Below are 15,460 nucleotides of genomic sequence, written 5' to 3' on the forward strand. Positions count from 1 at the left end.
CTTTGTTGCTTCTGAGCTAGATGGCCTCTTGTTTATCTTCAGGCCTTTAAGACCCCAGGCTCCATATATTTTGGTAGTCAGGCACCATCAGCTTTCTTCACCAGATTTGCTTATGCACCCATTTGTCTTCAGCGATTGTGTTGGGAAGTTGAGCACCACAGAATTCTGGATTGTTAGAACAAAGTGTTCTCATGTTAAGGGAGTAATTGAGTCGAGGCCCAATGTCCATCTGCAACCTTAAATCTTAACATATAGATATGCATACATAGTTCTATTTCCCACTCATTATATATATATTTACATATGAACATGCCTGTAAAGGCTTCTATAAATGTCCTTTGCCTCCTGGTTCTTTCCTCTATTTCCTTTTTACTTCTCTCTTGTCCCACCATCATGTTCGGCCTTCATTTGGGTTTAGTAATTCCTCGCTGCTACATTGCCCTTGATTAAGCCCCAGTAGGCATCCTATGACTTTCCTTCCCTTGAATTCTGTTCATTCTTGAACCCATTATTATTAGCTCCTGAGTTAGTTAATTGTGCCAACCTGGCCGATAATCACATGTGGGGCTAATTGAAAGGCAGAGGGATAAATGGGTGGTGAGCCTCCCCTTTCTAATTCTTGGGTCTCTTGTTTTGTGATAGTTGCACAGGGTGCAGCTGCCTTAGCAGTTCCCTGCTTCAGCTTGCAAGATTGACTTCCTACAAGACATCCCCAAGGAGAAGCTACATGGACCTATCCCGATGCAGCCCTGGGTGCTAAAGCAGCCGTGTGGAGACCCCTGCTAGTGCTGAGATGCTTGTTCGTTCACTGACTCAGCTTTCCTCCTGCAGTCGGCATCATTGCCTCTGTTTTGTGAGGTGGAGGACTTTGTGGACTGGTGTTCGGTTAATGGGTTAATGTTGGACTTGTGGGCTTGGGCAGCATTGGGTTGGGATGTTTTCGTGATGCACATTTTCTTTACATAAAACTCTCTCTTATCCATGAGTTGCTGTGGATTTGTTTCTCCAAAGTACCCAGACTAATACAGCTCCCTAATACTTTTTTGATTGGTGGTAAAAAACAATGGAAAGTCAAGGTGAGAATAAGGGTTTTGATTGGGAGGGTGAGGTGATATGTCCACCCCAGGCCAAAAGGCAGCTTTATTTTTCTTAGTAGGCGGTAGGGAAGCTTGTCACCTTGGGCTTATAGAAATGGCTTCTCTGGTGACTGGGCCTGCAGGCAGTAGAAGGGGCTTCTTGTGGGGTGGGGTAGGGCTTTCCTGCAGGAGTTGGGCAGCTGTGACTGAACAGGAGACTGGGCATTCTGGTTGGGCCTCCCATCCTGCTTAGAGGCTGACTGTGCCTAGCTAGGCATGCCCAGGATGCAGGCCTGGAAAGAGGGCATGCTGGTTAATATCGGAAGGAAGGGAAACAGACATGTTCGCCGTGGAAGGAACCCTTGGGAACATTCAGTGCAGTCTTCCTTTGCCAATGAGGAAAATGAGACCAGGAGGGCAGGTGGGTTTTTTTTTTCATCCTCGATGGGCTCTGGGTCTCAACCTCGACCCCTTTCCTTCACTTCGATGAGGTTGTTTATTTTTGAACTTCGAATGCCTGTTTCCGTCGACAGTTCATGATCACACAGGCGAGGTGTCTTCTTTAAGGTCACACAGTGACCCACCCTTCCTGGCTTGGTGGCCATGCCACTGGTTCATGGGCCCAGAAGGTGTTTCTGACTTGGGAGTCTGTCTGCATCAGCAGGGGTCACACATTAGAGACGGGGAAGCTAGCACAAGGGGGTAGGGGAGATGGGAACGAGGGCTTTTGGCTGGAGGGTCCTGCCCCCTGGAAGCCATCCAGGGCCGGGCGTGTAGGACAGGAACGGGCTGTGGCATTGAGGCGATGCCAGCCCTGTCCACCTCTCTGGGTGTTAGGAGGTGAAGACACCTTGTCCAGTTGCGTCTCACTTCCTGCTCCCTAAGAGTTGACTTAAGTCCCAAACCAAGCATTGAGAATACTCTTGCCAACCCAGTTCCCTTTTCAAGTTTGTGTTGCCCCCTGAATTGAAAGTTATTCATTCGCTTCCTCCCTGCACCCCACCCAAGGTCACCACTAGTGCCTGCATGCCCTGGGCTTCTGCAGAAGCCTGGCACCTTGGCTGACATTGAACCCAGAGCTCTCACACGAGTGAGTGGTCTGAGGTGGAGTCGTCTATCAATGGAAAATTCTACTCGGTTCACACAGCACTGGTGCCAGCATGCTTTAAGGTTAGGCTGGAGAGTGGGCGCCCCCCATGTCGTGTCGAGCAAAGCTGCTGCAAGGGAAAGGTGACCCTGCCAGCTGCTGTCCAGTCCCAGGGGCAGGCCAGAGAGGGAGCAACGGGGCCCAGCTCTTCTATCCCTCCTGTGGGGTTTTCGCTCTCAAGGGAGAACCTTCTTAAAAACCACTGAGGTGAAGATGTTCATGCTAAAGCACCTGCCACGTTGACACCTAGGATCCCCTTTCTCAGGCTGTGCCACTCGGTGCCTCGCCCAGTGTTTCCTGCCACCACGAACTCCCAGAGGAGCTCTGGGGGTGCAGAGGTGATGCATAGCGTTGCTAACTACAAGGCCAGCAGTTTGAAACCACCGGGAGAAAGATGGAGCTTTTTACTCCCCTAAAGACGTATAGGCTCGGAAACCCATAGGGGTAGTTTTACCTTGTCTTATAGGGGCCCTAAGAGTCGGCAGTGACTCGATGGCAGTGAGGGGATGCTGGATCCTATAGGACAGAGCCATGCTAAAATTGACAAGCCTGTCATCTTTACGGAAGCAGGCGGCCACATCTTTCTCCCTGCGAAACAGCTGGTGGGTTTGACCCACTGACCTTTCAGTTAACAGTGGAGTGCTTACCCACTCTGCCCAAGGGCTCCTGAACATAAACACTACGTCTCCCAAACAAAAACACCTTTTCTCTCCCACCCACTCCTTATAACTGTCATCTCTGGTTCCTATATATTTTATATAAGTGACTTATAGTGACCGGAGAGGACAGGGTAGAACTGCCCCCGTGGGTTTCCAAGACTGTAACTCTTCATCGGAGTAGAAAGCTTTCTCTCTCTCTCCCCCCACCCCCCAAGGAGCAGTTGGCGGTCTTGAACTGCTGACCTTCTGGTTAGCAGCCCAAGGCATAACCCCCTATGCCACCAGGGTTTGCACAATGGTGCCACCCAGAGACCTTGAGTGGAGAGTGGAATTTGAGATCATTCATCCAGAATCTTTACGGATCTGTGTGGTTGCTGGTGTCACCAAGTTGATTCCAACCCCTGAGGACATGTGCTACCAGGTGGAACTGCTTCCCAGCGGCAATTTCTTGGCTGTGACCTTTACAGAAGGAGCCTTAATGGCAGAGTGGCTGAAGGTGGCAGCCTTGGGAGCCCTGCTCCATCCTATAGGGTTCCTAAGCATTGGAATAGGTTTTGGTTTGTCTTAATCTTCAGAGAAGCGTGTCGCCAGGCTTTTCTTTCGTGATGCAGTGGACTGGGTTCAAACTGCCAACCTTGAGGTTAGTAGTTAAGTGAAATGGTTTGCATCACCACTCGGGGACCTTGAGTGAGTCAGGCTGCAGCCTGGGTGCAGGTGGCCGTGGCCGCAGGGAGTGCTCTGGAAGGAAGCTCCAGGGGGCCAGCCGAGGGGGCTTCCCAGGGCAGCTCACCTGGCCTCTGCTGTGAACCCGGGAAGGATGCCTGGGAGAGGAGAAAAAGTGGAGGTAGCTGGTGGTTTATGCACAGCCACGGGGGAAAGTCCTTGCTGCCAGCCACAATTGAAATGTTCTGTGGGTGCCTGGTCCAGCTACACAGGTGCTTTGCCACGGAGCGCAGGCTGCAGCCACCAGAGCCCTCTGAGGCGGGGGAGCTGACTTCAGACACAAAGTCTCAGTGTCCTCGGTTCTCTTTCCAGGAGCCTGGATGGAGCTGCCGGAAAAGCCACTGTGCACAGGGATCTGCAAGGGCCCCTTCCAGCTGCCTGCGGCAGGGGGACAGCAGGCTGGACCTCCCAGTGTGGCCCCAGTCTCTTCTGCTGTGGTCCCGCTGACTTGGGCCAGGACTGGGCCTGCTTGGTGGTGGTGGTGGGGCTAGTGGGAAGTGGCTAGGGCTCTGTGTCCCCCTTTTCTTGCCAAGTCTCCACCTCTTTGCTCCCTGGGCACCAGCCCCTGCCCTGGCTGCACCAACACCCCGGGAGAGTCTCTCCCCCCACCCCACCTCAGGTTTCTTGGGAGCTTCGGAAACATGAGGTCAGCCCTGGGGAATGAGGTGGTGTGGCCGGCATCCAGGCAGCTCAAGAGATGCCGTTTATCAGGCGGGTTTCCTGCTGACCCACCTGTCAAGCTCTGTATGTTCCTCTCCAGCTGGGCGCCTGCGGTGGGTGGTTTATGTGGGTGCTCAGGGGCCTCTCGTATCAGGATATCAGCTTTGTCCTTGGCAGGCCAAGTTCAGAGCCTGGGGCTGGGGAGGGACCTCTCAAGGCCAGTGGCCTGGTTTCTAACCTGATCCTTCTGCAAAGTCACGTGACCTTGGATGAGATGTGTGGTAGCTATATAATCTCACGTCAACTTGAGGATATTAAGAGTGAAGGGGTGGAGTCTAGCCTGTCAGTCAGGTCACAGCCTGATGATGGCTCCCGGCCATTGTGGCCTTCTCCTGAGGGTTCTGGGAACTGCTTCTCTTTCTCCTGGAGGTGGGTCACCTTTTCTCTCCCTCACTGTCCTGCGGTTGAGACACTCAGAGAGCTGGAGGAGCTGCATGGAGACCCGCACAGACGCTGAGATACTTCCACTGTTACTGGATCCACAAGACTTTCCACTCACTGGTCCGTGATCTTCCTGCACTCAGCACTATTGCACATGCTGTGTGAATCTGCAGAGGAATTCATGGACTAGTATCAGACATATGGGTTAATATTGGACTTATGGACTTGATCTGTACTGGGCTGGGATGTTTTATTGATGCATAATTACCTCCCAATATAAAGTTCTCTCTTACACATATGCGAGTGTCAGTGAATGTTTCTCTAGTCAACCTGGTCTAATACAAGGTGCTTCACCTCTCTGGGCCCCAGCTCCTTCCGATCAAACCTGAGGTGCTTAAGTGAAAGACATGTTCTTCGGTGACAGCTAGGCAGCCACCTTCCCCTTCTTGCTTTTGTAATTTTGTACCAGGTAAGTTCCTGCCTCCGGCCTGGGCATGACCTGGGCCAGGATCACTCTGTCTCTCCTGGCCATGCTTGGGTTGGCTAAGGGCTGGCAAGACCATCTGGCCAATGACAGATGAGTGGATGTCGGTGAAGGGAATGGGTGAGAAAGCCTTTGCTCCTTTATTTTTTGATAAAGAGGAAGATTGGGGCCCTTTGCCTTCTCCGGGCCCGGGGCAGTGTTTGAAAGGGCGGTAGTGGCAGTCACCATGCTCATGAGGTGGTTCATCCATCACTTGGTGACATTTGTTGGTGACTTGATCACTCGGGTTGTATAGAAGGATGGACTGGAAGGTATTCGGTTGTTCTAGCCGCTGGGAGTCTGGGGTTCTTTTACTCGCAGCTGAATTCATTGAGACATGTGGTCAGACCTAAAAAGGATGAGTTTGGAGCATGCTGCTCAGTGAAAGAAGCCAATCTGAAAGAACTGCATGCCGTAGGACCCCAAAGGAGCCCCGGTGGTGTAATGGTTACACCTTGGGCTGCTAACTGCAAGGTCAGCAGTTCAAAACCACCCACCGCTCCGTGGGAGAGAGATGGTGCTTTCTACTCCTGTAAACAGTGACTGTCTCGGAAACCAGCAGGAGCAGTTCTGCCCTGTGCTGGGAGGTTGCTATGAGCCACCATCGACTCAATGGAGGTGAGTTTGCTTTCGGTTTGGTGTAATCTCAACTATCTGATGTTCTGGGAAAGACCAAACTATAGAGACAGTGAAAAGATTTCCAAGGGCTCACTGGTGTGTGTGTGTGTGTGTGTGTGTGTGTGTGTGTGTGTAGATGGAGGGCTATACAGTCCAGACACTGACTCCTAATGGTTACTATTGAGGGTGCTTGCTAGATGCCACAGAGTCCGTTCCGACTCATAGCCCCCTTCCGACACCAGAACGGCACAGTGCCCGGCCCTATGCCCTCCTAGTGACATCACCGCTTGGCCTCCTTGGTCCAGTTGTGCCTGACGCAGAACATGTCTGTCCCTCCAGTTAGATGAGCCAAGAAACCCCCATTTGTCAGAGCTGATTTTTTTTAGGATTCTGTTATTTATGGAAAGGAACCTGACCAGTACGCCTTCCGTCCCCCACTCCTAGCATCCCCGACCCTGCACCTCTTTGGCGTTACTAACTCATGTTTCCTTATCCATGCTGTGTTGAGATGGACGGACACAGGGGTTGAGAGCCATTGTGAGGCGGGCGCAGGACCGGGGGGACCTCGTTCTGCTGTGCATGGGGTCAAGATGAGGAGTCTGAACAGGCTTGATGCCGCCTGCCAACGTCATGTTGGTGCTGCTTGCAACTGCCTTCCTCCTCAGCAGGACCCCCCTCTTTGGAGACCCCACATACCTGCCGAGTGAAGGGCGATTGAGCAAACCAAGCTGGGGTTGGGGGTGGGAAGTGAGATGACTGAGGTCATGTTGAGCCTCTCTCTGCCGCTGCTCAGACCACTTTTGCACCAGGATAGCTGGGTCTGGTCTTAGCTCTCAGGGAGACTGTCAAGGAAACAAACAGCTCTTGCCCCACTGGCCAACATTCCTGCTGCAGGAAGGAGGCTGGGCTTGGGCAGTGCGTTGATGATCTGGTTCTGACCTGCCACAGGCTGAAAGGACAGACAGGCTGTTTCCAGGGGAACAGGAGAGTCTAAAACCACAGCACTGGCACCTACTGGGGCAGAGCTGGCATTCTGAGCGTGCCCTGCCCCTAGAAGGGCAGCCAGGAGCCAACCACGAAGTCAGAAGTGTGGTCTCCATGGGCTTGTGGGGCAACAGCCAGGAAAAGGGATCTGGAATGGATGGAAAGCTGACTTCCTACCATGGATTTAAGATTTTTTAAAACCATTTTATCAATCTATAATCTACGTACCATATAATCTAATGGTTTAAATATCTTAAAAAGAGTTGTATGATTATCACCACAATCAATTTTAGAACATTTTCTTCATTCTTGTGGCAATTATTATTCTCTCTCCATTTCCCCCCAACCCTCCCCTGCTGTAACCCTAATAAACCCGCAATCCCTTACTGCCTCTATAGGTTTACCTGTGTTAGATTTCATATCGAGAAAATCATACAAAACAAAAATACCACCAACACCACCATAACAAAATACAACACAGAAAAGCCTCAATCAGAAAGCAAGCAGAAAGCAACAAGAACGATAACAAATTTCAGATAAGTCCAAAGGGAGGACTCGTGGTAAAATGCTCAATTTTAACGTAAGGCCATCTGCACCCATCCACTTTCCAGTGCCCTCTTTCTGATCGCAAGACACAGCTTCACCCCCACCCTCCACCCCCAGCCTGGGGAGCGGTGGGGTTTATTTGGTGTGATGCAATTCTGGGACATAGGCACTTTTTCAGTGTGACTGCCAGAATAGATGTTATGGTGGCTTTTTGCAAAACATGGCTTAAAGCATCAACAGATTTCCAGGTTTGCACCTTGTAGAAAGCTCGGCAGACAGTTGAAGAGATGTTTTCCTTGCATAAATTAGAACATGTTTCCTCCCAGCTAATCTTTTGTAATTCAATTGTGGTGGGAGAGAATTCTTGAGAAGAAGAATTCTCCGAAACCTGGCATCTGCTGGGCTCTGGAAAAAACCCTTGGTAGACCAGAAGTTTAGGAAGATAAACTAGGCATTCTGTGATTTGCCCATATTTTATTTCAATTTCTGGAACTCACCCTTTCCTGCTTTAAAAAAAAAATCATTTTATTGGGGGCTCGTACAACTGTTATCACAATCCATTACCTATACACCCATGGATACTAATGAATATTGTGGTTTTGACTGAGGCGGTAAGTCCCAGAAAATAGCACGCTGGGTTCTGGGAGCTGTTACGTGCCCAGTTGCGACAGAAAGGGTGGAAGTCTGAATCGATCCCGAAGTCTCCTGGAAGACAGGGCTGGGAGCTGCTTTCTGAAAGGTCCCAGGCACTGAAGGCCCGTGCAGCGCTGACAGTCCTGCTCCGGAACATGTGGGGCACCCGGAGTCCAGGCTGAAGGCAGTCTCTTCAACATCTGGGTATGGTGGCTTTAGGAGAAGCCTGGCCAGCAGGGAGGGCAAATCCACATCCAGAGTCTATTCCAAGGTGGTACTCCTTCTGCGGTGGAAGTGATCTGCCATCGGTCTGCCTTAGCTCCCTGGCTGGTCACCCCCACCCCCCACCCCGGCTCCGGAGTGCTGACCGAGCCGTCGTCAGATGTGTCTGGAGGTGAACTCCTTCCACGCTGCTGAGCCCAAGCACAGCCTCGGGCGGTGCCACCACGGTCACTTTGTTTGGATTTTTAGTTCAGAGCCATGGCAGAAGATGACCCTTTTAACAGCAGTCCTTCCACAACTTGGGACCAAGGGGCTGCTTGCTCTCCCCCCTCCAATCCCAAAGGGCACAGAGCAACAGCACAAGAGAGACGACATGCAGATGGCGATGGCAAGAATCAGAGAACACTCGAGCCAGGAAGAAGGAACCAAGAGTGGGACTTGAAGAAGAAATTCGCTGAGCGACAGAAAAGGAAATAGCAGTCACGGGACTAAAGACCCGAGGCAGATGGGCTCAACAGCAGGGCAGACACGGGACAGGGAAAGGCACTGCCGGCATGATCTCAAGTGCGACACGTAATGACAAAGGCGGAAGATACGGAAGAGAGGTGAAGAGAGATGGAAGACCGAAAGCCCAACCACGTCCCCCGCCTCCCCTTGAATTGACTGGCCCAAAGACAGTCACCACTGTCCCCATGTCCCGGTATGTGTCCTTTCGAAGGTGCTAAGTCTGAAGGAAGCTAGGAATCTGGAGGTGTTATCTAAGACTCTTGGTGGCAGGTGACAGAAAGCCACCTCAGATTACCCAACAAGGGGTTTGGTTGGTGAAACTGGAAAACTCAAGAGGGGCACTGGCCACAGATGTACCTGAATCCAGAGCTTTAAAGAAGGTCACTAGGACTTGGCTGTCTCTTCCATTTCTCTGGGCTGCTGTCCCCTGAGCGGCTCTCCTTCTCAGGCCAGGCCCCTCACCACCAGCAGAGATGGCCACTACATATCAAAGCTTCCAGGCGGTCATTCTCAGAGTCCAGAGATCATGCCGCTTTCCAGACAGTTTCAGCATAAACCGCAAGGTTGAACCTTCTTGATCTGTCTTAGGTCTTGTGCCCTTCCCCGACGAAGCACTGTCCTCAAGGCTGGGAGGGTTGCGATTGGTCTGAAGGGATTTCCTTCGACTTGCAGGTCACCAGGAAGCAGCAGGCAGCCCACAGGGGGCTACTGAGATTCCCTTCCCTTCCAACCACAGCTTCCGGGCGTCTGACCTACGATGAAGAGATGACTTTGAATCTTAAAGCTGCTCCGATTCTGGAGGAGGCAGACAAGTACACAACAGACCACAATCCCCACCAGACCACTTTAAAGGTCACCCTACCAGCCACACAAAGCGCTGTCAGAGCCCCGTGCACTGCCGTCAAGTCGGTACCGACTTGCAGAGACCGGAGAGGACCAGGCAGAGCTGCCCCTGTGGGTTTCCAAGACTCTGACTTAAAAAAAAATTTTATTGGCACTTCACCCACATATCATACAATTTAATAACTCAATCATATCAAGAAGAGTGGTTCAATCATTACCACACTGAATGTTAGAACATTTTCTTCTTCCTTGTATCTCTTGTGCGTGTCATTATCTTTTAAAAGTGTGGCCCAAATAACAACAAAACAGTCTACCTTTCCTAAATGATTCTACCATGAACATAAACTCAGTGCCCCTAAGCAAACACTCTTCCTCCTTCACCCGTGGTAATCGTAGCAAACTCTGGTATCTTTTGGTAGTGGTTTTCTTGATACAACATCCACATCATACACTTCTGTAGTTACATCGCTTTTGAAAAGAGTCATACGTACATCATCACAATCAGTTCTAAAGCTCCCTCCCCCTGAGACTGTCACTCTTTACAGAAGAGAAAGCCGTGTCTGTCTCCTTTGGGGTGGCTGGTGGTTTCAAACTGCTGACCTTATGGTTAGCAGCCCAACATGTAACTGCTGCACCACCAGTCCTCCTCCGTTAGAACCCAAGGGAGGCAGTCATTCACCGGGTCAGGACTTCTGACGTGGGCCACATCTGTTCTCTGCCAGCCAAGAGCAGCCTGAGCTACTGAGCCAAGACTCCACGTGAGGAGTCGGGGGAGCTTCCGACCGAGCAGTCAGATCTGATTATCCAGAATAGACTGGCTTCTGAGCACTCTTCAGAAGCCTGGCATCATACGCCTAAAGATGGAAATTTAATATCTGTACTTCTTCTAACCCTCCATCTCTCTTTGTACCACTCGAGAGAGAAAATTCCTCTCAGTGCTGCGATTTTGCAGACATTAGAGGACTGGCTTCTAAAACGCCGATTCCGGAGCTCATGAGCTGAGGTGGCAGAAGTTTTGTCACCTGGCTGAGTGGCCGTTAGAATCACAGAATGCGAGCGTGAGCCTGTGAAGGACCGTAGAGGTGAGTCGGGCCGGGGTTTGCAAACACCCCCACGTTGTGGGGGCATTGTGTCTGTGCCTGTGTGCCCGACGCAGGGCTCATGCTACGTTAGCCTCGCAAAGGGATCTGAGACCACCACATTCGAAGAGACCCAGACTGTGGCCAGACCTTGTGTGCTGGTGTGGAGCCCACCATGGAGGGGGTTGTGTCCAGGGGTGTCACCCGGATGTTTTGTTTTGTTTTGACATCTGAGCAGCAGGGGCCGTGAGCTATCTTGGTTGCTAGCTTGGCTGCCCTGGGCTCTGTCTCTGGGTGGGTGGGGTAGCAGGTGAGAGTATGGGCGAGAAGCTTCCTTTGCTGGTGCTATAGAGCGGCGAAGGGTGGGCTGGCAGCTGTCTGGTGTTGTGGGTAGTGACACTCACTCGGTGGGTGGGGCAACAGGTGGCAGAGGTGTTAGGTGTGGCTGGCTAGTGGGGATTGAGTGGCCACTTCCTGTTGGATGGGGGGGAGGGAACAAAAATCTTGGAGAGAAAGAAAAAGAAAAGCAGTCACAGGCAGCTGGCAGAGCAGAGCAGGAGTGGACCAGGAGTAGAAAGGTGCCAGCTGGGCAGGTCAGTGGGTATGGGCAAAGGTATGCCAGGGGGTATCACCAGCCTCTGGGTGTGTGGAGGTGGGTGAGGGGTGGCACACCCCACTGGTAGCACTGGAGATGAAGTGGATGGACGAAGAGTGGACAGCACGCTCCTCTAGTCCCCGAAGTGGGCAGTGGTACACTCCTGGGAAAACGCGACTGCTTATGTGGTTCCTGCCCTGGCTTAAGGCAAGCGAGGTGACTTCCTGGAGTCCAAGAGCTCCGGGTGATCACCCCTTCCCCCCGCAGGGCTTCCCCTCTGTGTGGGACCCTAGCCCGCAATCAGGAACCACTGCTGGTGGCTGGTTCTGTCTTTATTTACTAACCTCTGTCTGTTCTCTGAGTTTCGGGCATTCTCGTCACTCTCCTGCAATTTCCTTTCTTATGTTCTGCTCCCTCCAGAGTTGTCTACACTGCGTTTCTCATCGGGGATTCTGGGGGGTTGCCTTCCCAAGCTCCCTGCCCAGAGTCCCCGCCTGCAATGTCCCCAAATGGCCACGCTGTGCCAGGCCACTTGGTAGGGTACCTCTGACTCTGTGTATCTTTGTCCGCTGAGCTCTTTCAGTTTCTTCTTCAAAATCCGTTTCATTCTTTATCCTTTCATTTGATGCCTGCAGTTCCACCTGTGTATGTTTCATGAGGCCTTTCAGGTCTCTGCTGTAGAGGAATGGGGTGCAGTTATCTCCACACGAGATCACCATTTCAGCTCCCTCTTTACAATATCTATCCTTAAAAAATAAGAAAATAAATAACATTTCCATCCTTACAAAGTTTAGCTGTAAACAGGGTTCTGGATAGAAAACATTCTTCAGAAATTTGTTTGCTGAATGAGTGTTCCTGTTATTTTTTAGCTTCTTTTAGAGAGAAAATACCATGATCATTTTGATCCTTTATTGCCCTCTCTCTGTGTGGAAACTTACAGAATAATTTATTTGTCTGAAATGGAAAGAACTTGTACTTTTTCAGTCTGAAACTCAGGGATTTTACCCTATATGTTTTCTCTTTGAAATCTGCTCCCCCCATTCCCTCTGTTCTCTTTCAAGAGTGCCTGTTATTTTGATGTTGGCCCTCTTGAACTTTTCTTCAAATGTCCTTTCCTACTTTTATTCCATTTGCCATCCTCTTAGGAATGTGTTTTCATCTTTAACCTCCAACTCTTCCTTCCATTCATTTTTAAAGTTTCTTCTCTCCCTGTTAGGTTGTTGTCAGGAGCCATGAGCAGGTTTCAGCTCATAGCAACCCGACGCAGAACAGAGCGAAACACTGCTCTCCCTGCACTGTAGTAGTTATACAACCGCTGGTCAATTTGACAAGATTAAGAGTGAAGGGGTGGAGTCTAGCCTGTCAATCAGGTCATAGCCAATGAGGCCTCTGTGTGGGCATGGCCTTCTCCTGAGGATTCTGGGAACTCCTGTATTCCTCCGTGGATGTGGGAGACACTCTCTGCTGACTCCCTGTGAGACATCCCTGTTGAGAAGACACACGGAGAGAGGCTGGTGGCAGTCAGACCTCTGGAGCTGGAGAAGTCACGGGAAGAACCCTGCCAGTGCTGAGATGCTTACAACGCCACTGGATCTGCAAGACTTCCTACCCACTGGCCTGTGATCTTCCTGCATTCGGCATCATTGCATGTGTTTCGTGAGTCTGAAGAGGAATTTATAGATTGGTATCGGACATATGGGCTAATATCAGACTTATGGACTTGATCTGCACTGGGCTGGTATGTTTTCTCAATATTCAGTTCCTCTTGTATACAATCTCTTTCTTGCACACATATGAGTGTCTATGAATTTGTTTCTCTAGTCTACCGGGACTGACACATGCACGATCCACACAATTGTTCTGATGTTTGAGTCCCTCGTTGAAGCTGCTGTGTCACTCACTGCATCTTGTCAGGGACCTTCCTCATTTTCTTTTAAAAAAATCATTGGGGACTTGTACAGCTCTTATCACAACCCATACATCTATCCATCAAGCATATTTGTACATTTGTTGTCATCATTTTCAAAACATTTTCTTTCTACTTGAGCTCTTGGTATCAGCTCCTCATTTCCTCCCTCCCTTTCTCACCCTCCCTCTCTCATGAAACTTTGATAATTTATAAATTGTTATTATTTTTTCATGTCTTACACTGACCGATGTCTCCCTTCACCCACTTTTCTGTTGTCCATTCCCCAGGGAGGGCGTTATATGTAGATCATTGTGACTGGTTCCCCTTTCTCGCCCCACCTTCCTCTTATCCTCCTGGTATAGCTACTTTCATTATTGGTCCTGAGGGATTTATCTGTCCTGGATTCCCTGTGTTGCCAGCTCTTATCTCTACCGATGTGCATGCTCTGGTCTAGCCAGATTGGTAAGGTAGAATTGGGGTCATGATAGTGCGGGGGTGGTGCGGGTGGGGGGGGGCAGGGAGAGAAAGCATTAAAGAGCTAGAGGAAAGTTGTATGTTTCATTGGTGCTATACTGCACCCTGACTGGCTCATCTCTTCCCTGTGACCCTTCTTTAAGAGGATGTCCAATTGTCTACGATGGGCCTTGGGTTTCCACTCTGCATCCCCCCCCCTCCATTCATATTGGGTATGGTTTTGTTCTGGGTCTTTGATGCCTATTACCTGATCCCATCAACACCGCATGATCACACAGACTGGTGTGCTTCTTCCATGCGGGCTTTGTTGCTCCTCGGCTAGACGGCCGCTTGTTTATCAATTTTCTTTACATTGAGTTGTAACCCATAATGAGGTTTACAATCCTTGATCTTCATCAGAAGGGCTTCAAGTCCTCCTCACTTTCAGCAAGCAAGGTGGTGTCATCTGCATATCATCTGCATACTGCAGGTTGCTAATAACCCTTCCTCCACTCCTGATGCCACATTCTTCTTCATGTAAGCCAACTTCTCTGGTGCTTTCCCCAGCACACAGATTGAATAAGTACAGTGAGAGGACACAAGCCCGTCGCACACCTTTTCTGATTTGAAACCATGCCGTGCTCCCTTGTACTGTTTGTACAACTGCCTCTTGATTCGTATACAGGTTCTGTATGAGCACAGTGAGGTGTTCTGGAATTCCCATTTTTATCAAAGCTACCTATAGTTTGTTATGATCCATAGAGTTGAATGCCTTTGCATAGACAATAAAAAACAAGTAAACATTTTCCTGGTGTTCTCTGCTTTGAGCCAAGATCTATCTGACATCAGCAATTATATTCCTTGTTCCACATCCTCTTCTGAATCCAGCCTGAACATCTAGTAGCTTTCTTCCATGTACTGCTGCAACTCTTGTTGATCATCTTCAGCAAAATTTTGCTTGCATATGATGTTAATAATATGGTTCTGTAATTTGAGCATTCTGTTGGGTCACCTTTCTTTGGAATAGGTACAAATATGGATCTCTCCCAGTTCGTTGGCCAAGTAAATGTCTTCCAAATGTCCTGGCATAGATGAGTGAGTGCTTCCAGGGCTTCATCAGCTGGTTGAAACATGTCAGTGGGTATTCCATCAACTCCTGGAGCTTTGTTTTTGGATGATGCCTTCAGTGCCACTTGAACTTCTTGCTTTAGCTCCATTGGTGCTTGCTCATATGCTACCTCCTGAAATGGTTGGCTATCAGCTAGCCCTTTTTGGTCCAATGACTCTGAAAGAAATGATCCAAGAGGATGTCAGAAGAGACTCTGACACTTGCTCTTAGTCATACAGTAGCTGAGGCAAATGGAAGGAATGATGAAGTCCAAGAGTTGAGCAGAAAACGTCAAAGGGCGGCTCAAGGACATGAAGTGAAATATTTATAATGAAATGTGCAAAGACCTAGAGTCAGAAAACCAAAAAGGAAGAACACACTCAGCGCATCTTAAGCTGCAAGAACTAAAGAAAAAAAATCAAGCTTTGAGTTACTGAAAAATTCTATGGGCAAAATATTGAATGATACCGGGAGCATCAAAAGAAGATGGACTGATCGCTGAAGACAAAATGCGTGCATAGCAAATGTGGTAAAGAAAGCTGCCATCTAGCCCAGAAGCAACAAAGCCCACATGGAAGCAACACACCAACATGTGTGATCATGAAGGGCCAAAGGGACCAGGCTTCAACCACCAAAGGCGGGGAGAAAAATGATATCCCCATCAATGAGGGTGGCGTGTGATGGGGACCCAATGCCCATCTCTAGACAACTGGACATACCTTGCAGAGGGGTAG

The sequence above is a fragment of the Echinops telfairi genome, unplaced genomic scaffold (assembly GCF_000313985.2).
Source record: "Echinops telfairi isolate 266 unplaced genomic scaffold, ASM31398v2 ScPeMD7_70;HRSCAF=299, whole genome shotgun sequence".
Classification (NCBI taxonomy): domain Eukaryota; kingdom Metazoa; phylum Chordata; class Mammalia; order Afrosoricida; family Tenrecidae; genus Echinops; species Echinops telfairi.